The 5000-nt window shown below is 42.5% G+C and overlaps 1 protein-coding gene and 1 long non-coding RNA gene across 3 annotated transcripts in view; one reads left to right on the top strand and one right to left on the bottom strand.

Annotated features, from left to right (window-relative positions):
- Positions 1-5000, bottom strand: part of LOC143489549 (nuclear factor 1-like) — a 40102-nt gene that overhangs the window by 2661 nt on the left and 32441 nt on the right. The gene's annotated exons all lie outside the window — the stretch shown is intronic.
- LOC143489553 (uncharacterized) overlaps positions 4166-5000 on the top strand; it is a 1887-nt gene continuing 1052 nt past the window's right edge. Inside the window, exon 1 of the long non-coding RNA XR_013124708.1 lies at positions 4166-4392. This is a non-coding gene — a long non-coding RNA (uncharacterized LOC143489553). The remainder of the gene's footprint in view (positions 4393-5000) is intronic.

Here is a 5000-nt window from a genome sequence, read left to right as displayed (position 1 = left end):
TTGCCAATGTGACGAGTTCCTATCAGCCACGGAGGCAAAGTTCAGCAGACATACGGTCCTCACTCACCAACCCCATCACCAGCGTGGAGTCTCATTCTGATGTCATAGTGGCCCTCGCCGTGGCTACCCCCTCCCCCTCACACACACACACACACACACACACACACACACACACACACACACACACACACACACACACACACACCCCTGCTCCCAGCTTGCGTAATGCCACCTTGGCACAGGACGATGGGAGAAAGAGCACACAGCTCCCACAAACTCCCGGCCGAGCCCGCAGCCGGCAGCTGCTCCCGGGTTTGAGCGCCCTGAAACAAAGCGGTGGGACAGCGCGGCCCCCCCTGTCCCCCCAACACTGGTGCGCCACACCTCCCGTTTAAAAACAAACATATGCCACGCGTGTCCACCGCAGCAGCGAGCACACGGGGCTTTAGCACCCCGGCCCGGGGACGGGGCCGCTAGCAGGGTCCGCTCCACGGTACCGTCCCATTGCATGGCGACGCCTCGGAACAGCACTACGACAACACTGCGATTGCCGTCCGCAGGAGTGCCAGGTGGGCCTGAGGTAACAGAATTTGTACCGATACGGGCTATTGTGTACGCGCAGCAGAGGGGTCTGGGGCGTGTGTGTGCCAGAGGTCTGTCCACGTGTCGAGATGGTTTGATCCATCAGAGCGCTGCGTTGCTGTGACAGGATGTGGAGGCCAGGAGCCAGAGAGCGTTTTCAACATGCACATTTATAACGCACAGACTGGACCCAACCAATTACAGGCAGCCCCTTCACCAAAATCAACACAACTAGCCTACATCTATTTGACTTTTTCACAAGCTTTATTTTTTAATTAGCCACAAAATAACTTCACTAAAGAGCTACTGCTGATATATATATATATATATATATATATATATATTTGGTGTGTGTGTGTGTGTGTGTGTGTGTGTGTGTGTGTGTGTGTGTGTGTTCAAAATATTAAAATGTTCTGGTTCTGTGGAAACCTTATGTAAGCCTCCTACTACTGATTTTTTAACTACCTCTCTCTATGGATTATATTATATTATATTATATTATAGTGCTGGTTAGATGACATAAAACATCTGGAATTTAACATACGAGCAAAAATTGTGATTAAGGCTAGAGCTAGCAACATGAAGTCATTTGTTTTCTTAGGACCATTTACATCTTTTCTTCAGATCTGAAATAATATAAAGACTGTTCTGTCTAAACTGCAGCGGTCCAATTCAGACGCGGCAGACGAACTACTCAGACCAGCAGAAGACACAAGCCATACGCTTCCGTTTCCTGGATTTACAGGCTGTGTTTCTACAGAACGGTTCGGTTTCAAGCACAAATAACTGCACACAAACCTGGACTTTTCTAACTAGTACCACCAGCACGCAGAACCGCGGGGTGAAACGTGATCGTTGACATAAGAATAAGGGTGGACCTGTGCTTTAAAATCAGACGGAACCTGAGTTACTGTAGTGGAGTTTGTTCCGAAAGCTGCCGGCGGACATTTTGCGATCCCTGCTGAGCCACAGAACCAGAACCTCAACTTGGGCTTCAGACACCAGACCGGCAAACACATGCAAATAAACATGAACCAGGACACCAGCTGAAGGTGCGGCCATTATAGCGGCTACACAATCCACCTGTCACACCGCAAACATCCCTGTTTACCTTCATTACTCTCATCTCTTTCAAACAGGATTCAATGTGTGGAAAACAGCACCTGCTTGAGCTCTTTTGTAAGATGCTAATTGAAGCACAACTAAGGTGAGCTGCATTTGTTTATGAATGCAGTGGGTTCAGATACAGACAGTACCCATATGTAAAACAAATTATCTGCTTTCTGTATGAAATACAGTCTTTAATGACTTCCTGCAGTGTTGACAGACACACTGAGATAATTGGACCACATCACTATATGCGTTTGAAGTTCTTTGTGATTTTAGCGCCAGTATCTTGTTCCGTTGAAGAGCAAGAATAACTGGCACAATCCCAAAAAGAAATAATCAAATAAAATACAACGAATAAACATATAGCTAGTAAAAGAAACGAGCCTTTTAGGCAGCTATTTTAGATACAAGTCAAACACGTCTCGTTTATTTTAACTTTGAAATGAAGCTTGGAAGATGTTTATTTCTACGTCTATTTATTTTCAACCTTACGTGGGATGTTTCATCTGAGACGCTGCTGTGTGCGGGACGCGTCCTGGACCATCTGCGCATGCGCCAGCAGAGCGGACAGGGCCGGCTGAGAGGGCAGGAGACCCAGTCCGCCAGCAGACCCAGTCCGCCAGGAGACCCAGTCCGCCAGGAGACCCGAACCACGCATGAAACTCGCCACTGTTTATGACGAGCCTGCCAAAAATATTAAATAAAAATGCGAGGCCGCGTAAAAGCGAGAGAACCGCTCAAGTTACCAACGTCTCCATCTATTGTGGGCAGACGGCGGTACGTTTGGGTCAGACACTAACGGCCGTTTATCACTGACCATGATGGGGAGAAAATGAAAGACGTGCTTTCTAAACACTTTCCCGAAGTCAAAAGTTCTAATTTATAGCTACTTGTCCAGCCTAGAGACAGGCTGCATCTAAATGTATTTAAAAGTGTCCATTTAAAAGTGTGCATCACCAATAGACTGTGGAGTTAAATATGCTCCCTATTACTTGAAATTACTCCCTATTACTTCAGTGGTTTCTGCAGTTACAGTATGGTGCTGTTTAAAGACTGTGTTTAAACACTACACAAACTATTTATACCATACGTTGTTGGGAAATAAAGTTGCAAACATGTTTGTGTTGTGTTACTCCTGTAACCTATATATTAGTCCTGTAAATTTAATTTTTATTTAGGCAATGTAATTATCTTAGATTTTGCCGGCATCACCACCTTTAAATAGAGAAATAAATGATTTAGATGAAAGCCAATGGGATATACTAATGACTGACGTAAAGCAAAAAGATTACAACCTACTGAAGCACATAACCACTTTCTCAAACTAAGACAGCCGTGCTCAATAATTCTACAAGAAGGTCCATTATTGATTAGGCTATAGAAGACGAATCAAATCTTAAAATCGTTCTAAATCGCCACCAAATAGCATCAAGAGGGCGACAAGAGAGCACATCCGTTATTGATGCCTGCAGTGTCTAGTCTGGTCCGTCAGTTTGGCCGGCGAGTCTGAAGACCTCGAGTTCTTTGCCAACTCAATTAAACAGGCAGTATTTTTCCTTACCCTGCACTTACAATATTAATGGTTAAAAAGAGACAAGACATCATCTAGCAAGAGTCTGCCAGTTTCCGGATGAAAATGAGCGGCCTGGAAAGATGGCTTGGCATTCTACACCAACCACCCATTTGTGTTACTTTGTCACAGTCGGTAAAATCCGGCTCCAATTAATAATAACAGAAATATACACAAACACCTACAAATAAATGCAGCTAAATTACAATTTGGCCGGGAAATAATGTGTTCAAGTCCCAGGCATGGACAATGCTGAATAATGTATACGAAGTGAATCATTTCATAGCCTGCAAAAAAAAAATCTCTCGTGTGGCCAAACTCATTAGCTAATATATTTTCCTGGCATAAAATCCATATGCACAGAGAGAAATCGCGATTTTGTTAAAATGGAAAAAATATGGCCTACGCTAATCTTTTACTAACTCAGGAAAAACCGCGTACAACACTGGCAAATTCTAGGGCTTTGCTCAAAGTCTATAATAACACAAATATATGGTCAAAATTAATCTCATAGCCTATTAACCTGCTAGCGTATTAATATATTTTAGTTAATCACTATCCAAATAGTTTAGACTATCAATAAAGATATGGGGATTCAAGTTATTGCTTTACATTTAGTCATTTCTTATGTTGTTCACTAGTGATCATAGTTTTAGTCTTTCAATATTATTACAAATTGTCAGTTGATAATTTGATCTATGTTCTAAAATGCAACACATTTTGATTAAAGAATATAAACTATGGAAGAATAAAAATTGGACAAGCATGCTGAACGTGAACAAAACAGTTTAACGAACAAATTTGTAGCTACATTAAACTGCAAAAGTAGTGCTCCATCTAATTGAAAATACTCAATTAGTCACCCATTAGTTTGTCATTGGATGCTCACGCCTTTTAATAGAATCTGCGTTTTTATGACCGCCACGTCATTTCCAGCCTGTCTAGCTCCACTAATACTGCGGTGACAGGAATCATCTCCTCCACAGTGAGCCACACACAAACATCTCGTCTGCTGTTTCGTCTTGACGGACACGCCAGCTTCTTTGACACAGCTTGACACAAGGCTACTAAATCAACTTACACGGCAGTCAAATCGCCTAGACTTTCCATATGAAGTCTCGAAAGAAACGGTAAACGCGTGTATATAACTGGTGAACGTCGGTATTCTGGAGTGAACAACGAAGAGATTTGATGTCTTGTTTAGTGTGATTCTCCACGCGTGCGCACAAACACCCAGCACACTTCACCAAGAGCCCAACGAACTAAACCCGGACGGGCCACAAACGGGCTTCATTATCAGCTGTCAGAACCCCTAATAACTTTACTAAGTAAATACAGTAGGAAACTGTGGCTTGTTTAAAATAAAACCAAATGATTTGGAATTCAAGGGTTTACCAAACGTCTGGTGTAAATTCTTAAAGCACAAATTTCAAAACACTAATAATATTTTTAAACGTCGTGTTTATTGCGCACAATTTTAAATGACTATAGGTTACCTTTTATAATTGCAGGCTACCTATGATAAAAAAAAAAACCGTTTGTTAAGGTTTAACCGCGAACAAAATTGCATATTAAGCTTTCAGTAAATGTTTTATTTTGCCGTAAAGCACGTGTCCATAGCCAACAAAATGGCTAAAAACTACTGAGGTTTTAGTTTGGCCCTGGTCACCTTACCACACATTACAAGTGTGCGAAAGAAACATCTGTTTTTATAAAGCACACTTCAGTCTGTCCAGTC

Source organism: Brachyhypopomus gauderio, unplaced genomic scaffold, assembly GCF_052324685.1.
Source record: "Brachyhypopomus gauderio isolate BG-103 unplaced genomic scaffold, BGAUD_0.2 sc63, whole genome shotgun sequence".
Lineage (NCBI taxonomy): Eukaryota > Metazoa > Chordata > Actinopteri > Gymnotiformes > Hypopomidae > Brachyhypopomus > Brachyhypopomus gauderio.
Note: the sequence above shows the minus strand (reverse complement) of the source record. Positions and strands in the feature narration are given on the sequence as shown.